The sequence below is a fragment of the Oryctolagus cuniculus genome, chromosome 1 (genome assembly GCF_964237555.1).
Source record: "Oryctolagus cuniculus chromosome 1, mOryCun1.1, whole genome shotgun sequence".
NCBI classification, from domain to species: Eukaryota; Metazoa; Chordata; class Mammalia; order Lagomorpha; family Leporidae; genus Oryctolagus; species Oryctolagus cuniculus.
Genome location: NC_091432.1, coordinates 144,023,576 through 144,046,361, shown reverse-complemented (window position 1 = coordinate 144,046,361; position 22,786 = coordinate 144,023,576).

Here is a 22,786-nt window from a genome sequence, read left to right as displayed (position 1 = left end):
CTGCTATGTGTATGTGTTGGAATGTTCTACTGTTCCACATTATAATGTACAAATATTGTATGTTCACAAAAACTATAAAAAACTTAAGAAAAAAATGAGACATACACATGTTGAAACATCACGCTGTATCTCATAAGCATGTACAATGATTAAATATTAATCAAAATAGGAGCCACTTCTGTGGCGTAGCAGGTAAAGCCGCTGCCTGCAGCACTGGCATCCCGTGTGGACACCAGTTCGAGTCCCTGCTGCTCCACTTCTGATCTAGCTCCCTGCCAATGTGCCTGGGAAAGCAGTGGAAGATGGCCCAAGTGCTTGGGCCTCTGCACTCACATGGGAGACCTAGAAGAAGCTCCTGGCTTCTGGCTTTGGGTAGTCCCAGCTCCAGCCGTTGCTACCATTTGGGGAGTGGGCTAAAGGATGGAAGACCCCTCTTTCTCTCTCAATCTGCAATTTCCCCTTTCAGATAAATAAATGAATACATCTTTAAAATTATTCATCAAAATAAAAAATATTAAAACCAGATTTGGACAATTCCACCTTCCAAAGCTCTCACAAAATGTCTTAGGTGGTCTTCCTGGGTTGATCCTATGTAGTGTTCATCTAAATCACATTTCTTTCTTATTATCGTATCAAGTAGGCATTACAGCTGTATACTGACTCCACTCCTTTCTTCTCTCCTAACCACCGCAAAGTTACATACTGAAGTCTTGTCCTGTAGCCTCACCATTTTGTTATGAATGGGGGAGACCCAAAGTGGCAAATTATAGTTTTAGTGAACACACGTTTCTCTACCATGGTGAGGATATGTGGTTACAACACTCTCTAGAATGAATAAACCCCAGGCAAACAGAAAATGCCTGTGCCCGCAGGCTGGGTGGTGAGTGGTAGATGAATGAAGTTTATCGCTGAGGCTAAATGAACTTTCTCCAGAAAGCTCATGGAAGAAGTGCACTCTCTCTCCCTAGCATTTCCCGTGTACTTGTGAAAGTTCCCTTGTAGAGAGGAAGTGTGCCGTGTTGTTCAGCCTCTGCTGGGCTTCAGACACTCTGTCAGGTTCTGTAGTTGAACATAGTAACAATAATTAAGGTCATCTAATTAGGAACTTAGAACCCCCCTTAATTCACATCTATGTGAACGGTGGCTTACACAGAAGAGATCAGACTGCTTCGAAAGGAAGCTCCAAGCCCTGCAAAGCTGACCTGTATTCATGGGTTTGCTTCTGATTCTGGATCTCCTCCCTGGGAGGAATTTCCGCACTTCTGAGAGCTGACTTCTGCTCTGCGGTCACGCCCACAGGCTCTGGACCCCACCTGCCACGTCTTGAAATGATAGGGTTGGACGTGGATGACTCGTAATGCTTCTAATGGCTTTAATGATGTAACAATACGTGTGACCCTGACAGATTCAATGACTGCATTCCCAGAGCCATCAGATTTCTCTCTCTGTGCTGCCAGGAGACAGATTTATGGCCTCATGTGACCTATAATTAGTACTAAGCTTATTTCTGGCTCCACTTAATGCATCTCTTTCTCTTTCTCAGTTCTCTTATCTAATCCTTGTTTGTAGTCTTTCATGATGCTTTAAACGCAACACATCTTACAGGTACTTTGGAAAACAACAGGGTCTAGGTGCATACGCATTTATTTCTGTTTCGTGGTCTAGAATTAGCAGTACAGGATCATAATTATGGAAATCACTTTCCAAACCTGGAATGGAGGAACGGGGTTTCCATGATTGAGGACTTTAGCTAGCTGAGTTGCAAGCAGCGCCGTGAAGAAGGTCGTGCAGTGTGTGTCTAAGTACCGACACATCAGTCTCTGCTTCTTCCGCCCTCTCCTTTCTATAGGCCTCCACCCAAGCCTGATGGCCTGGCGTCTTGCAAACAGGCCAGCTTCACTCCCAGGTTCACAACATTGTGACTTGCCCTTCCATTGCCAGCTTTCTATCTTTTTGTCCTGAATCCTGAACCAGGAATTTCCACCCCATTTATTATTAAAAGCATCAAAGCTCACTTTAGGTGTCACTCCCCTATCCTGGTGCATGCTGGGCAAGTCTGCATCATTAAGTACTTTGGTTTGTGGCATCCTACACTTTTAATTAAAAGAAACCATATGTATTTATTTATTTGAAAGATAGAGTTAGAGAGAGACAGGGAGAGAGCTTCCACCTGCTGGTTCACTCCTCTGGCCACAATGGCCAGAGCTGGGCCAGGCCAAAGCTAGGATCCTAGAACTCCATCTGGGTCTCCCATGTGGGTGCAGGGGCCCGAGGACTTGGACCATCTTCCACTGCTTTCACAGGCCATTAGCAGAGAGCTGTTTGGGAAGTGGAGCAGCTGGAACTCGAATTGGCATCCATATGGTGGGGGGGCAATGTTGTTTTTTAAGTACATTTTTAGGAGCCTTAGTTTTGCCAAAGCCAAGTTTGATGAGGTTTGACTTCTGGATGTGCTATCGTTTCTATCATAGGAGTTAGAATCAACACGTATTTTTCACTTGATTAATGAACATAACAAAAGCAAGGTAAGCAAAAGCACATGCTCCAAACGTCTAAAATATTTTGAAAAATGTTTTTGAGAAATCTTATGTCATTCTAACACAATACTCATATTTATACAAATATAAAGAAGTGGAGCAACAGTTTTGTGATCATTGCAAATCTCCAAGTGTCTTCCCCGAAAATGTGAATTCAGCCATTTAAAAGTGGTTAATTGGGGTGGCTGCTGTGGCACAGTGGGTAAAGCCACTGCCTGTGGTGCCAGCATCCTGTATGGGCGCTGGTTCAAATCTGGGCTGCTCCACTTCTGATCCAGCTCTCTGCTATGGCCTGGGAAGGCAGTGGGGGATGGCCCAAGTCCTTGGGCCCCTGCACCCGTGTGGGAGACCTGGAAGAAGCTCCTGGCTCCTGGCTTTGGATCGGCTCAGCTCTGGCCGTTGTGGCCATCTGGGAAGTGAACCATCGGATGGAAGATCTCTTTCTCTCTCTCTCTCTCTCTCTCTCTCTGCCTCTCTTCTCTCTGTGACTTTCAAGTGAAATAAATAAATCTTTTTTTTTTTTTTAAAAAAGTGGTTAATTGTCTTATTCTTGTTCTCACCTAGGTTTCTGTGACAGATAGATCTGGCATGAACTTAAGAATTCTGCAAACCATGGCTTACAGTGCCTGGGGTCAAGGTTAAGTTTCATCACTGGACATCCCACAGTCTTCATGGCTTACTTCCAGCCCAGGAAGGTGAACACACACAGCATGGTACTTAGTTAAGCTTTGCACCTGTTGCTGTCATCCTGTGAGTTGCTCAAGTCTGCGAGTGGAATCCGGGCCCATTACATTCACCTCTGTTTGGCCGGACAAGAACCCCAGAACCAGACAGCATGTGATCTACAAAAAAAAAAAAAATAATTTTGAATCAAGCACTTCTAGAACAAACAACAACAACAACAAAAAAGCCCAACTCACAAGAATAATTTTTCTTTTTATCAGGGGCTGTTTTGATGTTCTGACTGTTAGGCAGGCAGTCGTGGAAAGCAGTTTCTGAAACAGATGTTTGGATCCGTAGCCTTGTGCCAATGTGACCTGATGTCCCAGCCGTGGTTAGCACAAGGAGCTACCCCTCCTATAAAGTTAAGATTCGGAGCACATTCTCTTTATATGGCTTGCTAAACCGCAACTCTCCTTTGAGACCCAAATTATTCAAACACAGCCAAATGAAAGAACTGCTGGTTGTTTGGTGAGCATGGATTCTGCGGTAATTCAGATAGTGGGATTCCAAAGGGAAGAAGTGCCCATTTGGGACTGGAATGTTTCTATAGCTTTGCTTCCAAGGAAAATACAGCCATGTGCGTGTGTGGAGCGAGATTCCGCAGATCAAATTTGTCCAGACCGTTGTCTTACCAAAATGAAAAATTATAGGCTAAAACTTCTAATAGCAAATACATTTTGGTCATATTATCCTATGAATACAATTTTCACTCCAGATCTCTCCCGGAAGACACTGGAAACAACTCATGTTAATTACCGGCAATAACAGCTTCTGTCATGCTAAATCAGTTTGTATCAGGCACTATTCTCTCTCCCCCCCATATTATTATTTTCTTTTTGTATGTAAAGTCATGGATCACTGGCCCGCACAGCGGCGCAATAGGCTAATCCTCCCCCTGCAGCACTGGCACACTGGGTTCTAGTCCCGGTTGCTCCTCTTCCAGTCCAGCTCTCTGTTGTGGCCTTGGAGTGCAGTGGAGGATGGCCCAAGTGCTTGGGCCCTGCACCTGCATGGGAGACCAGGAGGAAGCACCTGGCTCCTGGCTTTGGATTGGCGCAGCATGCCGGCGGTAGCAGCCATTTGGGGGGTGAACCAATGGAAGGAAGATCTCTCTCTCTGTCTCTCTCTCACTGTCTAACTCTGCCTGTCTAAAAAAAAAAAGTCATGGATCACTTAGCAATGGAGTATGTTCTGAGAATGTTGTTAGACAATTTTGTTGCGCATTATAGAACTTACCTATACAAGCTGAAATACGTGCCGTGTCACTAGGCAAGGAAATTTTAAGGGACCACTGTTGTACAAACACAGTTGTTGATCAGGATGCTGGACTGTTCTCTTTGTAAGCTTCTATCTGTGTTTTATTTGTGTGCGTTTGTCCACTTATCTGCCTTCATTTCACAGATATCCAGACTGAAACGCAGCAAGGTTAATTAACTACCCCAAAGTTACACAGGCAGTGAGAGACAGAGCCAGGACCCAAACCCAAACAGCCCAGCTGCAAGGCCTGGGCCCCATCTTTCCAGCACTGAGCTGAGTCTGAGAGTGAACTCTGACAACTCAGAATCCTACAGGAGAGAGGAAAGAAAGGGAAGCTGCCGCACTGGCTAACACTATCATTGTGACAATGATCCTGAAATTCTTGGCAGCTAAGGCAAGCATGGAAATGTATCAGCGAAAGAGAATCTGTCTGTCCAAGGCTTATGACACTGGATTTGAAAAGTAACATCACAGGGCAGGTGTTGTAACATTGCAGCTAAAGTGGTCACCTGTGATGCTGCCATACCGTATGGGCACCAGTTTATGTCCCAGCTGCTTCACTTCCGATTCAGCTCTCTGCTATGGCCTGGGAAAGCAGTAGAAGATGGCCCAAGTCCTTGGGCCCCTGTACCCACATGGGACACCAGGGGGAAGTTCCTGGCTCCTGGCTTTGACGTGGCCTAGCCCTCCTTGGCTGTTGAGGCCATTTGAGGAGGGAACCCAGAGAATGGAAGGTCTCTCTCTCTCTCTCTCTCTCTCTCTGTAACTCTACCTTTCAAATACATAAATCTTTTTTAAAAAAGTAACATCATGCCCATGTTTGGGAGGTGATAAGACTTAGCATCTAAGTGGAGGGGGTGGCTGAGTCCAGGTTGAACTCTGAGTCTGTCTCCCAAAGGCTAAAGGGATGGGTGGTGGCCTGGGGCCCTGTGAGGGGCTTGGAGGTGCACCTTCCAGGAACACACCTCCTTGTCAGGAGCACCCAGCCGGGGCCTCCTGATGAGAGGCATTTGTTGCTCTCAGGCACATTCTTGGCATTTCACTTGAGAAAGATGCCTGGTGGCCAAAGTGTCAGGAGCGAGCTTATAAATAACAAATGCCTTGGAGTTACTGAATGCTTATCTTCTTTTGCAGAAAAGCGTGCATTCATTCCTTTGAAGCTCACGGGGCACACCGTTTGCACGAAGACAACACATTTTTTTCCTAACCTTCCTGCAGCGGGAGAGCAGCTAGTAGTTATCTGCTGGAGACTTAGACCTGAATGTGGGCACCTGGGCGTGCACAGTCACGCTGTTTCAGGCTCTTCTCAGATGCCCCCCCATCCCGTCCGGGGAAAAGAGTAGGCGAGGATCCTACTGAGGGCACAGCTGAAGATACAAGGTCAGAACCGCTCATTCATTCAATAAATGTCTTCAGGGTTGGTTCGTGATGTATGTCAGGATCTGGGAGTAAGCTGGGCATCCCATAATGAATCAGGCACAGTCCCTCAATGGGGCTCATCAGGTCAGTGCAACAGGACAAGAACAAGGATGATGCAATGAAAGGTGGGACAATCAAATGAAAGATGGGGTCTGTGGCCACTGCTTTCAGTAGGGGGCGGAGGTGGGCAGAGAAAGGGGCTTTGGAGAGATGAGATCTGGTCCAAAGACGAGAACAGTGATAATAGGGGAAAGGTGATTAGGAAGAGGGGGTGAGAGGGTTCAGGCTCATCTCCCAAAGCTCCCGTGTTGGAAACTTAACCCCCAATGTGACCGTGTTGAGAGGCGGGACCTTCAGGAGGTAATGAATGCTGTTACAGTGGGAGAGGGGTTAGCATGGTTATGGGTTCCTGACAAAAGGATGCGTTTGTCCCCCTACCCACCCTAGCTCAATGGCGTGGCAAGAAGGTCCTCACCAGGGACCTCACCAAATTGCTTTGGCACAGCAACCAAGATCTGTTTGGAGCACCCTCATCCCATGTCAGAATATGTGGGTTCAGGTCCCACCTGCTCCCAATTCCAGCTTCCAGTTAAAGGGTAGCCTGGGAGAAGCAGGTGATGGTTGGAGTGGTTGGGTCCCTGTCACCTCCGGGGGGACCCACATTGGTTTTCCAGTTCCTGACTTTGGTCTGGCCCAGGCCTGGTGGTTGTGACATTTGGCATTTTGGGTGTGAACAGCAGATGGGAAATCTCTCTCTCTCTCTCTCTCTCTCTCTCTCTCTGCCTTTCAAATAAATAAAATAAGTAAATCACATTTTTTTTCTTAAACTAAAGGTCATTGCCAAGATGCGGGACCCTCGACCTTGGAGTTTCCAGTTTCCAGAACTGCAAGAATGATCAGTCTGTATGATAGACTTAACATTGCAGGAAGCAAAGGGTGCTTCTGTTGGTATGAAACAACCAGGATCGGTAGACGCATAGAGGCAGAAAGCAGAGTGATGATTCTTTGTAAACAACTCATTCTCTGCACAAAGCAGACTGAGACACGGTAGCCTCAGAAAGGTTGGGACAAAGAGATAGCACGGTTCTTTGGAAAACTCTGAGCTATTTAGAATGGTTCCGACATGTGGGAGTGGTGAGCTGAGAGGCATGGCTTGTCTAGATCAGGTAGTGCTTTGTGACCATGCTAAGTCTGGATTTTTTTTTTCTTTGCACAATGTGAAGCCATTCATGACTTTTATTGGTACGGCTGGCACTGTGGCATAGTGGGTTAAGCCTCCGCCTTTGAGGTTGGCATCCCAAAGAGGCACCGGTTCAAGACCTGACTGCTCCACTTCCAATCCAGCTCCCTGCTATTGTGCCTAAGAAAGCAGCAGAAGATGGCCCAGGTCCTTGGGCCCCTGTACCCACGTGGGAGACCCAGAGGAAGCTCTGGGCTCCTGGATTCGGCCTGAACCAGTTCTGCCCATTAGTACTATTTGGTGAGTGAACCAACAGTTGGAGGATATCTCTCTCTGTCTCTCCTCCTCTCTCTGTAACTCTGAATTTTAAATAAATGAAAAACAAATAAAACTCTAAAAAAATAAAAAAGCAAAGATGTTTAGGTAGAGAACTAGCATTATCATCATCACCTCCTTCATTGCTCCCTCATTTGACTGACAGTGTGTCAGGCCACGTGCCAGACAACGTGTCAGGCAATTTCCATGGACTCTCCTAACAGCCTTGTGAGATAGATACTTTTATTATTTTTATTGTAGTGAAAACTATGGCTTTAGAGAGTAGAGTGTGTTAGTCTGCTTGGGCTGCATTCACAGGTAGCTCAACCCACAGGAACTTATTCTCTCCCAGATGCGGAGGCTGCAAGTTCAAGATCAAGGTTTCAGCAGTACTGGTTTCCCTCAAGACCTCTCACTGCAAGTGGCCATCACCCCCTGCCCCCATCCACCCACCCCATCCCTGGTTTTCATAGGTTCTTCTCTGCACCAAGCAGTGTCCTAATCCCATGTCTTTATAAAGGCATCAGTCTTCTTGGGTTGGGGTTCATACTCATGACTTCATTTTAATTCAATCCCCTCTTTCAGGAGTCTGTTTTCAAATTCTATCACAACTCGGCCTGCACCAAGAAAGAACTTGTCCAGAGTCACAGAGCCAGTGAGTGATGGGCTGTGGAATGGAGTAGAGGCATTCTGGCATGAAACTTGAGTTATTTATTTTTTTAAGATTTATTATATTTATCTGAAAGTCAGTGAGAGAGGGAGAGACAGAGAGAGACGTATGTTCCAACTGTTGGTTCACTCCTCAGATGGCTATAATGGCTGGGACTGGGCCAGACCAAAGCCAGGAGCCAGGAGCTTCTTCTGGGTCTCCCATGTGGGTAGTAGGGGCCCAAGCACTTGGGCCATCTTCCGCTGCTTTCCCAGGTGCTTTAGCAGGGAGCTAGAGCAGAAGTGGAGCTGCCAGGACCCAACCCGGGGTGCATACGGGATGCTGGTGTCACAGGTGGCATCTTTATTTGCTCTGCTACAATGCCTGTCCCAAAGCTTGAGTTCGTAACCACATTGAGATAAATCTGAAATGTGTGTGGTAGAAAGCACGTTAAAAGCTGGATACAGAGCACACTCTACATCTGAGGTCTCTGAAGATCCCCTGGGCACTAAATGCTGGGGCGATTGATGACAAACCACAAGCATTCCTGGCCGGTCAGTGCTCTGGAATGCATCTGTGTCCTCTTTCCAGAAAAGTCGAAGGTGTTCCTGAGCGTTATATTCTCTTCTGTTTTCATTTAAACCTTACTTTATAGGTTCCGGTGACTTGGATTGGAGGATTAGTTGCTTGGTGTGTTCCTTTCTCCAGGCACCAGTTCAGAAGTTCCTGAACTCTCAGGGCTTTGTGTGCGTGTGCGTGTGTGTGTGTGTGTGTATGCACACATATGTAAATGTCATGTATAGTCCTAGCCTCCATCAACTCTGTGGTCATATGAAGTTAGGATTTCATTGACTGTGGAAGAACAGAACACTTTGCTAGGAATTATGTTGAATACCTCCAATGCCTCTTTTCACAATGAGATCTTTCTTTAAGAGAAAGGCGTGCCTTGGGCATCGGTCACAGCACCAGATCCTTGGGCTGTGTGTTCCCATAGAGAGAGGATGGCATTCTAGCGTGGCTGGCCACTACATACGGCAGCCAGCCAAGGAAGCTGGAACTTGTTTCCAAGTTGAGCTACCAACAGCCATGGAGATACCTGGAGTTTTCTGCAACACATTGGAGTTTACCCAATGCTTTTGTGTACATTATTTTATTTAATCCAGGGGACAACTCTCACTCTTCATCTGCCTGGCTCCTTCTTATGCTTACATATCTTGGTTTATGTCTTGTGTGATTTTTTTGGGTAGTATTGAGTACTAACTTACACTGATTTTGTCTTTCTCCATCACAAGAATGTGGGTTCCTGGAGAGGAGAGTCCTGTCTGATTCACCCTCCTATTCCCAGAAACTCATCTGAGGATGTGTTGAGGCAAGATGGGAGCAATGCAAACCATCCTCATTCTGTCTTAGTTTAGAGGCTGGGAAATAGACTTGTATTTATGCCCTCTGCAGAGTGTGAAGGAATATTATGTGACACACCACGGGTCTCCGGTAATCTGGGGATCCCCAGCAGCGAATAAAATTGCTGTTGTCCCCAGAGATGTAAGGCCCAGAGGGAGGTAAGGTGAGACTGGAAGATGGGGTAAAAATATCTATTTCCCCTGGACAGATCTATTATATGCTTATTGTCCCTGCATAATTATTTTTCATTTCATATATTTATTTTTAGTATTATTAGAAAGATGGAGAGAGGGAGGGAGGGAGGGATGGAGAGAGAGAGAGAGAAAGAGAGAGAGAGAGAGAGAGAGAGATTTCCCACCCTCTGGTCACCCACCATGCCCAACCCCACAATGCTCTCTGTGGCTGGGTCCAGTCCAAGCTGAAGTCATAATCCAGGAGCTCCATCCAGGTCTTCCCTATGGGTGGTAGGGACCCTGAGCCATCACCTGCTGCCTCCCACAGTGTGCTTGAGCTGGAAGCTGACAGAAGTGGAGGAGTTGGGATTCGACCCCAGGCACGATGATACGGGATGTAGGTGTCGCACCCACGTGGCAACTTAACTGCTTTGTGAAATGCCTACCCTTCTTTTCTGATCTTTAGTATTTAATGTTGAGTTGTCAGCAGATCAGACCTAGAACTGATAATTCATAAAATACAGGTGCAAGGTCATATTCATAGTTGTTTTGGTCAAATCTTTGTGTTTTTTTTTTTTTAAATATATATACAAGATTACGCTGTTGGCAAACAGTGACAATTCGACTTCCTCCTTTCTAGCGTTGATGCCTTGTATTTCTTTCTCTTGTCCGATCTGGCTAGGACTTCACATACAATGTTGAATAAGAGGTGAGAATGGGCATCCTTGTCTTATTCTAGATCTTAGGAAGCTTTTGGCTGTTCCCATTCCGTGGTGTCAGCTATGGGCTTGAAACACATGGTCTGTCTTATGTTGAGGAACATTGCCTCTGTACCTAATTTGTCGAGGAGATTTTACCTTGAAGGGATGTTGAATTGTATCAACTGCTTTTCCTGTGTCCCTTGTGTTGAGATATGGTTTTGTTCTTCATTCTCTTGATGTGGTGTATCACATTTATTGATTTGTACATGTCCAGTCATTCTTGAATCCTGCTTGACCATGGTGAATAATCCTTTTAATGTGCTGGTGGATTTCCATTTAGTGTTTTGTTGATGACTTTTTCAACTGTGTTCATCAAGGATATTGGTCTGTAGCTTTCTTTTATTTGTTGTGTCCTTATCAAATTTTGGGGATTACTGAGATTTCTTACGGCTTAGTACAAACACAGATGATCACTCAAGAAGATAAATGAGATGGTAATCTCCATGAATTCAGTTTTTGAAGTTTAGCTATTTTTAAAGATAACATGTAAAGTTCTAGAATGGATTTGAATTTTATTTAACCTATTATGAAGACCACTTTGTTATTTCCTACTTTTCATTTGAGAGACAGATTTTAAAAAATTCTTATATTTTTACTGATGCTGATGAACTCACAAAACATTGGACCTTACTTAAATAGAAGTGTGAGCTTTGTTCATAACATCCATAGCCTCTCTTCAATGGCTGTTTTGGATATATATATATATATATATATACTTTAAAGATTTATTTTTTATTTATTTGAAAGACAGAGTTACAGAGAGAGGTAGAGACAGAGAGAGAGGTCTTCCATCTGCTGGTTCACTCCCCAGATGGCCACAATGGCTGGAGCTGTGCCGATCTGAAGCCAGGAGCCAGGAGCTTCTTCCAGGTCTCCCTCATGGGTGCAGGGGCCCATGCACCTGGGCCATCTTCCACTGCTTTCCCAGGCCATAGCAGAGAGCTGGATCGGAAGTGGAGCAGCCGGGACTCGAACCGGCACCCATATGGGATGCCGGTGCTTCAGGCCAGGGCTTTTCATCCACTGTGCCATAGCGCCAGCCCCTTGGATTTATACTTTTGATATAGAATCTTACCCCAAAGGGAGGACCGTCACACCATTAGTCTTATTAATCTTGGAGAACAGTAAAACCATTGAGACTGCTCTGAGGAACAGACAAATCAGTGCGCATTATATATGATACTTGGATCTGCTGTACGAGGAGAAAAAAAAATTGGAAATGAAATAGAACCTGCGTTGAGATAATAAGAGCTCCAACTGAATTCCTAATAACTAGGAGATTTGTTTAGGTTTGACATGTGAGATTTTAGAAGTTCCCTTATGACCAAGTTGACATTTGAGGAGAGAGAAACCATTTGAAGGAGTTAATTGAAATTTTAATTAGTGCCTTTTTAGCTTCTGTGGCAGAGGGTTTAAGCTCTCTTTCCTCCTGATCCTGTGCCACTTCCGTTCTCTCAGTCCCCTCCATCCTTCCCTCCATCTTTCCTGCTCTCGGCCTGCCTTTTCTTCCCCTCTTTTTCTGCGTGTGGGTTGTGGCGTTGCTTCCGTGGGTCTCCTGTCCGGATCCTGACAGATGCGAGCTGTGGCCCTGAGTCAAGCCACGGTGCGCGCTAGCCCTGGTGCTTATGCTGTCTATTAAAGGCGTCTCTTTCTGGAAGTGCCTAGGGAGTTAAGTGATCTCCGACAGCTGTGAGCTACAGGAAAAAAGGAGCCCATTGTTCAAAGAGCTGCCTTCCATATTGCTCAACACTGGAGTCCACAGCATGGCCAATATTAATTGGTCGTAAACTTAACAGGAGCTGGCTTTCCTGCTTTCCCTCAACCTCCTCCAGTCCGTTTTCCCACCGCCTCCTCCCGAGTTCTAGCTTCTAATGGCTTGCTTCCGTCTGCCTTAGATCGTCCCTTAGACTCATTGGAATGCTATTTTCTGCTAATACATTTTTCTGTTTTAAATCAAAGTGGATGCAACTCAGACTCGTAGAGGCAACCTTTGCAGTGTATAATCTGTGGAGGTCCTTGGCGTTCCCGCTGGGCTTCCTAGGCTTCTGTCTTTGTAAGTCATAGAACACCCTTCTGTGTCCTTAACATTTCCTTCTGGAGCATGTGTGGTCATTCTCAAAGGCAAGCTTTACCAGTCCCCAGGGATTTTATGGCTAGTTGGGGAGACTAGGAACAGCATGGGATCATGTGAGCCTCTCAGATTGGAAGACTCTTACAATGCTTCATCAACTTGGTCTTATCTCTAATGTTCTGGCTAATCTTATCCATTATCCACACCCAATGTGTCTGATAGTCCAGACTCATGTTCCACTTTTGTTCTAGGACCAACATTGGTACTTCTATAGTATTTAAATCCATATTTTGAGAGTTCATATATATATATATAGACAGATCACAATTCAGATTTTAGATAATTTTATTACTTCAAATAATAACGTGAATTACAGATGATCCTAAATATGGCTGATTACCTGTATCTTCTGTATAATTTTACAAATATGAAGATGTGTTTTGAATTTCAGCTGTACCATTTCTGACTATACTCTTTGCAGGCTATCCCACATGATTTAGTGCCTAGTTATGCCAGTAGATTCATATTTTTGAATGGCTGCATAGACATTTGACATGTATTAACTTGATTTCCTTACTGAGGTTGTAGGCTTCTTCTTGAAGACTGAGACCATGGCACATAAGTTTATCATCCTCCCCACCTCAGATCCGATTCAGGGATGACTACACTGCAGGCTCAGTGAATGTTTTGAGTGATGAAAGCTAAACTCCGAGGCCTTTACTAAAAGACAGAGTTGGCCAAGCAGTTGGCAAAGCACCCTGTCTCTGTGTTCAGCACGAGGGGCAGAAGATGCTGGTGACAGGATACACAGCACTTACGCCAGAGCTTTCCACCTGCCTAACTTTTTTCACTTGACCCTTTGCATTTGTTCTTCTGTGAATTGTCCACTCATAATCTTTTTTAAAGAGATGCATTTATTTATTTGAAAGGCAAAGTTACAGAAAGGCAGATATAGAAAGACAGAGAAAGAGAGAAGTCTCCCATCTGCTGGTTCACTCCCCAGATGGCCACAATGGCTAGAGTTGGGCTCATCTGAAGCCAGAAGCCAGGAGCTTCTTCCAGGTCTCCCTCATGGGTGCAGGGGCCCAAGGACTTGGGCCATCTTCCACTGCTTTCCCAGGCCATAGCAGAGAGCTGGATCAGAAGTGGAGCAGCCAGAACTCAAACCAGAACCCAAATGGGATGCCAGCACTGCGGGTGGCAGCCTTACCAGCTATGCCCATTCATAATCTTGTTATTGATGTATTGTTATGAATTTTAAAGTATTGATTTGTAGGAATTCTTTACATAGTAAAGATCAAATCTTCTGTTTACTATACAAACATTTTCTTCCAGGCTGTTGCTTCCTTTTGAGATTTAATTTATGTGTCTTTTGCCATCTAGAAGTTATAAATTTTTTTGTCATCATTCCTGTTCATTTCTTTCCTTAGCAAGTAGGCCTGAGTTCTAAGTTTAATGTCATGCTTAGCGAGACCCAAGGGAGAGGTCCCAGGTGTAGCTGAGTAATCTTTTAATGAATCGATGTTCTATTGAGCACACATTTGAGTGAGAATTGTGTGCCAAGCTCCAGGACAAACGCTGTGTCAGAGCTGGGAGACATTCAAAACTGTGTGTAGATCTGATGCTGTATGGGGAGTAAGCATAGTGTACTACTGAGGGAAGACTAAGAGGCCGTATTAAAAAGTCCTCCCTGGAATAGGAGGAAGAAGTGGAAGAATTCACTGTTTCATACTGTGACTCAGCAGGCTAAGCTGCCAACTGCAACACCCGCATCCCATGGGAGCGCTGGTTCAAGTCCCAGTTGCTCCGCTTCTGATCCAGCTCCCTGCTCAGGTGCGTGGGAATGTGGTGGAAGATGGCCCAAGTCCTTGGAACCCTGCACCTGCATGGGAGACCCAGATGGGGCTCTGGTCTCCTGGCTTTGGCTCCAACCAGCCCCAGCCATTGCAATCTCTCCCCCGCCCCTCTCTTATAATCTTTGCCTTTCAAATAAATCTTTAACATAAAATTGGAAGAATTCTCAAGTGAGCCATGTTCTAATTTGGGTTCAGAAAGATGAACTGGAGCTGCCTATCAGAAAGACTCCCTCTATGGGTCTCAGTTAATGTTTCTGTCCGGTGCGTCTCTACTTTTCATCTCCATTTATCACTCGGCGAGGCACTGAGGCCTTTCTGAGCCCAGGAATCCCCCTCCTAGGTTACAGGGATCACTAGGTTGAACCACATCCACATCTGCATTTGATTGAGTCCAGCCAGTAGTGGACCAACTTCCTGTTATTTAACTTCTTTAATCTCAATTTTTGAGTGTGGCAACTGGATTAGACGCTCTTACGAGGGGTTTTCAGAAAGTTTGTGGAACATGCATTTTGTAAAAAGATCTATTCACCAAATACATTTATCTTTGACTGACAGTTTCCATAAACTCTTTGAAGTATCTTTAGTTGCTCCACGTAATTGGAACATTTCAAATACGGAAGGAATGAAAAGCTCTTTGTACACCCAGTTAAGCGCTCAATAAAATTTTGTTCCTCCGCTTCCCCTTGAACTTTGCCTAGAGTACAACGAATTTCATCCTGGCCATTTGAAGAATTCCTGGATTCATTCACAGACAAGGTAGAGAGCTTGTTTTAAGAATGATCTTGAAGCTGTCACTGATGGATTATGTTAAAAGTGTAGACTGAAAACATTAGAGTCCTATCTTCACAAATATGAAATACAGCATTAATGATCCCCCACCCTAAAGACAAATATCAGATCTTTCTCCTCTATATGGAGCACCTTTTCCTCTCCTTGTTTATTGCATTCTGCTTCTCAATACGACAGTGTTCTTGGAAGAATGCGTGCAGGTTACTGCAGAGCCTTTTACGGATTCTCTTGCTCTCTCTCTCTCCCCCTCTCATGCACGCATACAACACTATTGTGTGCAGTGTACAGGGGAGCTTCAACACGTTTGTGTGGGGAGCAACTCGGACTAGACTAAGTTACTGGAATTAAGACTTATTCTATGCATCTGCTCTCCCACAATATGGCGCTGGGAGAGAAGAAAACAGCTTCTACACAGCTGCCTCCAGTTCAGCCAATAAACTGTAGGACTTGCTCCTGATTGGAGGAGAGCAGCGTACTCGGCGTGTGGGCAGCCGAGTTGGGATTGGCAGAGGAGGACTATAAAGGAGGAGAGAGACGGCATGCACCAGGAACATCTAAGGGGAACATCTAGCTGAAGGAACACCTGTGCAGCCCCCGAGAGAGCCGGCCGGCGGTGTGCCGCTCCCCTGCGGAAGTGGGGAATGTGGCCGGGGGGAACTGCCCTTCCACGGAGGTGGAGGGGATAGCAGCCAACCCGGGAAGAACCAGCAGCAAACTCGGGGAGGGCCGAGCAGACGAAAGAACAGCGCAGGGTCCTGTGTCGTTCCTCCACGAAGAGGGGGAGCGACAGTTTGTGGAAAATTTGCACTGTTCTTTTTTCCTTAGTATTTATTTATTTGAGATGCAGAGAGAGAAAGAGAGACAGAGAGAGAGAGAGAGTGTCTATCCACTAGTTCACTCTCCGAATGACCCAACCAGCTGAAGCTGGGAATTGGGAATTCAATCCAGGTCTCCCACATGGTTACCTGGGACACAATTCCTTGAGCTCTCAGCTGCTGCCTCCCAGAGTGCACATGAGCAGGACGCTGGTCTCAGGAGCCAGAGCCAGGAGTCAAACGCAGGCACTGCAATATGGGACATGGACATCTCAGCCCGGTCCCCCTGCTGCCTTTGGTAATGCACTTCCTTTCCTGACTCCAGCCCTACAGCTTCAGGCTGGGATTGCTCCTTTGTAAGAAATTTCACGCACATGGAACTGTAGGAATCTTTGTTTTTAAGGAGGGTTACAGAGAGAGAGAGAGAGAGAGAGAAAGAGAGATCTTCCACCTGCTGGTTCACTCCCCAAATGACTGTAAAGGCCAGGGCTGAGCCAGACCCAAGCCAGTAGCCAGGAGCTTCATCCTGGTCTCCCACGTGGGTGCAGGGGCCCGAGAACTTGGGCCATCTTCAGCTGTTTTTCCCAGGGGCATTAGCAGGGAGCTGGATCAGAAGTAGAGCAGCAGGGACTTGACCCAATGCTCATAAGATATGTTGGCATTGCAGACATTGGCTTAACCTGCTTTGCCACAACACTGGACCCCATAGGAGTCTTTTGTGTCTTATGCCACTACCTTTTGGGACAGTTTGTTGTGTAACAATAGGTGACTGCAGCACAGTCAGCCTTCTGCACCTGTAGATTCCAACAACCAAGCATCAAAAATATTTGAGAAAAATATCATATCTATACTGAACATGTACAGACACTTTTTCTGGCCTTTATTCCATGAACAACATGGAATAATAGTTATTTATATGGTATTTACAATGTGTTAGGTTTTAATAATTTAGAAATGCTTTAAAGTATATAGGAGGGTGTGTGCAGGTTTAACGCAAATACTACTCCATTTTGGTTAAGGACCTTAAACAGGAATGGATTTTTTAAAAAGACTTATTTATTTATTTGAACGTCAGAGTTACACAGAGAGAGAAGGAGGGGCAGAGACAGAGAGAGAGAGAGGTCTTCCATCCACTGGTTCACTCCTCAATTGGCCACAAAGGCTGAGATGTGCCAATTCAAAGTCAAGAGCCAGGAACTTCTTCTAGGTTTCCCATGTGGGTGCAGGAGCCCAAGGACTTGGGCCATCTTCTACTGCTTTCCCAGGCCATAGCAGAGAGCTGGATCAGAAGTGGAGCAGCCAGGACTAGAAACAATGCCCATATGGGATGTCAGCACTGCAGGCGATGGCTTTACCTGCTACGCCACAGCACCGACCCCAGGAGTGGATTTTAATATCTGTGGGCGAAGGGCTGTGGTCCTGAAACCAATCCCCCTTGATGGTGATGGACAACTGTTTTCCCCCTCCCCATTTTCTAGGCTTAAAGCAGGCCTAAGACACTGCTTATCGGAGTTGGAAGACTAAGATCCCTTTATGCCTTATAATGTGACGAAGTCAAGGGCCAGACACATTTCTGGAATAGAATAGAAGCGTTCGACTCATTTCCGTGAAACGCAATTTGCTCCAGAGTGTGACTTGCTGACTGGCTTTGCTGCCACATGCACTGCCTTTACATGGGAGTGACCCAAGTCTCACCCATCCACCTGCTGGTGGCCGGTCCCAGACGGCAGCTTCATGTCCTTACTCCAACTAGCAGGAGACAGGTCAGTGCCGTCCCATCGGCAAGTGGGAAGCTATCATGCGTCCACATTTTCAGGGAATCCTAGACTTTGAAGATTCCTTCAGGATTTTGGGAGCTTCATATTTTTATTTTCTGTTAAACCAAATAGCCAGACACTGGAGAGGAAGGATTGATCAGGAAAATGAGTCCTTGTCAAGAGGCTTGCTTTCTCTTTATAGCAAAGTCGTAACCAAACCATGCAGACAAAAATCTACGAGAAAGTCTGTGGGTGGAAATAAAGGTGAACTCAGACAAGGGTCCAGGAAATTTGGAAGCAAAAAAAGGTAAGATCAAAAGAAAACATTTAGTCTGTTGTCACCTCCGGTTTCCAGCACGAGAAAAATGGGGTTCACTCCAGAAATGGGGTTTACTCATCGGCCCCTCAGTGCTGAGGAGGATTGCTCCAGGGCACTAGCCTGGAAGCTGAAGGCATTGCTGGCTCTGCAGCTCCACCCAGAAATGTAAATTACTTACCTGGGAAAACCCATTGGATCATGGGAAGACAAACTCAACCTAACTGGGAGACACTGCAGTTGCAAGTGTACCTCTTAGCTTGCAAGCTGTGTTGCAGCCCACAGCCTCTGACTGTCCTGTCTGTTACTCCCTTACAGCATAAAGCCACAGTAGTCAGCAATTAGTCAGCAATTAGTTGTCCTACCTGCCTGCTGCTGTCCTACAGCCTCTTCATTTTTATTTTATTTTTTATTTTGTTTTATTTTATTTTTTGACAGGCAGAGTGGACAGTAAGAGAGAGAGAAAGAGAGAGAGAGAAAGGTCTTCCTTTTGCCGTTGGTTCACCCTCCAATGGCCGCCGCCGCCGGCGCGCTGCGGCCGGCGCACCGCGCTGATCCGATGGCAGGAGCCAGGAGCCAGGTGCTTTTCCTGGTCTCCCATGGGGTGCAGGGCCCAAGCACTCCCTGGCCACAGCAGAGAGATGGCCTGGAAGAGGGGCAACCGGGACAGAATCCGGCGCCCCAACCGGGACTAGAACCTGGTGTGCCGGCGCCGCTAGGCGGAGGATTAGCCTAGTGAGCCGCGGCGCCGGCCCCTACAGCCTCTTCAAAAAACCTCACTCTGCTTGCTCTGTCTGTATTTTTTTTTAAAGTTTTAGATAATTGCGGAGGATGTAATTTGTGGAGGGCATTGCACCTGGGGAGGAGGCCACCTGGATACAGTCCCAGAGCAATGGGGATGAGTTACAGCACACCACGGAGTTAGAACAGTGCAAGGGGTTATCTTACCTGTCCTGGATACAGAATGGATGACCTGCTCACTACTCTGTCCTTGGAAGAGCCGACCTGAAGCGTTTGGAGGCCGTTTGCCTGTTTGCGTGGTGTTCTTTCACTGTCTTTACGCACATGTTTTTAAGGGGCTAGCAGGAAGGCTGTGCTGGTCACCTGGACACCCTTCTCACCGGACGCCCACTTGGTGTGGTCCGTACCAGTGACGTTCAGGAAATGCCACCAAGACCCACTGCAGTGAACTGAACTCGAACCTAGAGTGGGGGCCATCATTGTGCTGATGTGTGTGTGTGGCTCCCTCCTGAGGGCTTGGGTCTGGCCACACCCCCTTTCCTCTGTGAGCTGCTTCTGTCTTCTGTCACCTTACATTTCCCTGTCCATCACCATTGGGTCCATACCTGACAGGCAGCAGAGCTGTTAAGACTATGGGACTCACGTGTGTCTGACTCAGATTGCGTGAGGTTCAGTGTCACAGCCTGCTCTCTGTCACTGTCACAGAATACCTGAGCCTGGGTCACTTCCGGGGAAAAGGCTCAGGGTTCATGGTATTGGGAAGTCCAAGAGCTCGGTGAGTGTGGCAGCCAGCAGAGCCTCATGCTGCTTTCACACATGGCAACAAAGCAGAAGAACAAGCCAGCAGGTGTGGAGAGGCAGAACAGGAGGGGGCGGCCTCACTGGTAACCCTGCTGTCCTGGTAACTCATCCAGTCCCACCAAAGCACTGACTCCCTCCCTCCCTTCCTCAAGAATTAACCCAGTCTTTTAAATAATTAATTTATTTTTATTTATTTGAAAGAGTTACAGAGAGGTAGAGAGGTAGAGAGAGAGAGAGAGAGAGAGAGAGGTCTTTCATCCTCTGGTTCACTCCCCAGATGGCCGCAATGGCTAGAGCTGGGCTGATCCGAAGCCAGGAGCCAGCAGCTTCTTCTGGATCTCCACGCGGGTGCAGGGGCCCAAGCACTTGGGCCATCTTCTACTGCTTTCCCAGGCCACAGCAGAGAGCTGGATCAGAAGTGGAGCAGCTAGGACTTGAACTGGCACCCATATGGGATGCTGGCACTGCAGGCGGCGGCTTTACCTACTATGCCACAGCACTGGCCCTAAGCACTTCATTTTTCAGTGACCTAGTTTCAGGTTGAAACGGGAGTAATTTATAGACTAAATGCTCCTCGGACATCTTTTTGTCATGCAAGAGCTTTGTTTTTTCCTTTGATCCTTTCCAATCTCCTATTATCCAAGGACTTCCTGGTTGAGAAAAAAAAAAGCGGTTTACAAAGAGGCAACTCGATGCTGTTCCTGGTAACTCAATGCCGTCACTTTGCGGTATTAATGTCAGATTTTTTCCCTTCCACTGTAGGAGGGTACTTCAGAGAGTATGTGGGGAAAATGGAATGAACAGATAAGTTTATTTTGGTGCAAAACTTTTTGAAATCCAAGCACTTTCCATGGCCTTTAAAAAAAAAAAAACTAATATGGGACACACTGACTTAGGTGGCTGATATTAGTGAACACACAAGGCAGGACAAGAAGCAAGTGGCAGCTTTGTGACCCTGGGACCCCCGGATTCCTGGGCTGATGGAGAGTGGCTAGGATATGCGGCGTGCTCAGCTCTGGTGTCTGTGGTCTTACGTGTCTCTGCCTTTTGTCCTTTGGAAGAATCTGTGCTCTTCGGTTGAAATATTGTTTTGTGTTTGAGCCAAATCCCATCAAGCCTTCTTTTAAAAATAATGAGTTGCAGTCATTTTCTTTAAAAAGGACAAAGAAAAGGCTAATCAGTCAAAGTGATACGGAGAGGAAAATTGGCATACATATGTCAAGTGATTCAAGCCCCTTGGCAAGCGAGGGCTCTCTCCAACAGGCACAGGCTTTACAAGATAGAGTTAATTGGGAGCTGGGTGGGAGTTTGGCGGCCATCCAAGCCAGAGCAGGCCCCAGGGGAGAGGTGTGTGTGAGAAGAGGGGGCAGGGGGCAGGCTGGATACCTGAGCACTCAGGAACAAAGGTTTCCAGGGAAAAAGTATCCTTGTCTTCCACAAGGACCAATTAGGGAGGGCGACAAAACTTACACCACTGCTTCCCGACTCATTAATTTTTGCCTGTAGAGAATATGTATCCCCCCGCCCCCGCCCCCATCACACCATTGTGTGCTTAGAGTGTGTGCTGCCCCCGTAGGAAGCCCATGATGCCATGGGTGACGGAAAGGTGGAATGCCAGGAGGGACCTCCACTCTTCCGGGAACACTCTTGGCCAAGTGTCGAAGCCAAACTTGAACCCCACACACGCCTCCTTATTGCTGGCCAAACGCCTTAGCAAAGACCCTGTCTCCAAATACAGTTAACAATCTGGAACTCTAGGGTTAGGATCTCAACACGCAGATCTGGGGGAGAGGGGACAGAGTTCAGCCCGTAGCAAGGTGTGATAAGGGACATCAAGAGCATGGCAGGCGCCACAGCCTGACTTACTGTGGCTTCCATATCTGATACAAGGTAGCAGCCATCATTCTCTTTTTCTAGCCTTATTTCATGGTCTGTTTTCCTTGGAGCTTGTTAATCTGTTTTCCACCGCTATTAACACAGTCCCAAAGATTGGCTAAGTCCTAAAGAACAAAGGTTTGCTTTGGCTCATAGCTCTGGTCCAAGGTAGAAGGGCTGCATCTGGGGACGGTCCTGTGCCTGCAAAGAGGGGTGTTTATATAAGATAGAACTGACCCACACCCAGGGCAAACCATGAATCTGCCAATACCAGGAATGGATTAATCCTCTCATGAGGACAGACTCCTAATCTTTTCTTAAAGCTTTCAACCTGGTCCTACTTAGTATCTTGTAATGAGGCCTCAGTGTCAACCTGTGTTTCAGAGGGGACAACAGCAGGGACAACCTTGTTTCTCTGTAACTGCCCCTTAGAAGGTGACCGGCTGTCTACAGGGGGTGTGATGCTGGCCCTCCGTGCTGGCTGCTGCACTTTGACATAGCTGGGGATCCACTCATCATGGTGGGGTGCTCCAGAGAGGACCCCTAATCTCCCATCCTTGTCTCTGTCTTATATGTGCTTTATTCCCTTTCCCCAATGTATATACTTTACAATGTTACTCTGATCATACAGTTGAAGCAAGAATCACGTAACATTTTTAAAAAGAATATTCTTGGGGCTGGCGGTGCTGTGGCATAGCGGATAGAGCTGCCGCCTGCAGTGCTGGCATCCCATATGGGCGTCTGTCTGAGTTCCAGCAGCTCCACTTCTGATCCAGCTCTCTGCTATGGCCTGGGAAAACAGTAGAAGATGGCCCAAGTCCTTGGGCCCCTGCGCCCGCATGGAAGACCCAGAAGAAGCTGCTGGCTCCTGGCTTCGGATCAGTGTAGCTCCGGCTGTTGTGGCCATCTGGGGAGTGAACCAGCAGATGGAAGACCTCTCTCTCTCTCTCTCTCTCTCTCTCTGTGCCTCTCCTTCTCTCTCTGTGTAACTCTGACTTTCAAATAAAAAAATAAATCTTAAAAAATAAAATAATATTCTTTCCTTGCCATCGTGAACATGATAATTTCCACTAAGGGACTGAATATGAGGGAACTTCAAAAAGGCTGTGAACAAACGGACTTAAGTGATAAATGTACATGGTGCAGAAATTTTTGAGATCTGTGCATGTGAGAGGTTTTCCAGTTAAGTTCATGTAAAGCGTATGAGTTATGCAAAAAGCCATGCATGGATCTCAAGATTCTTTGCACAAAAATAAGCTTATCTTTTAATTGTATTTTCCATGAATTTTTGGAAGCAACCCAGTGTTGCTATTTCCTTTCCAATTCATGTGTTGGGGCTCTATGTGATTG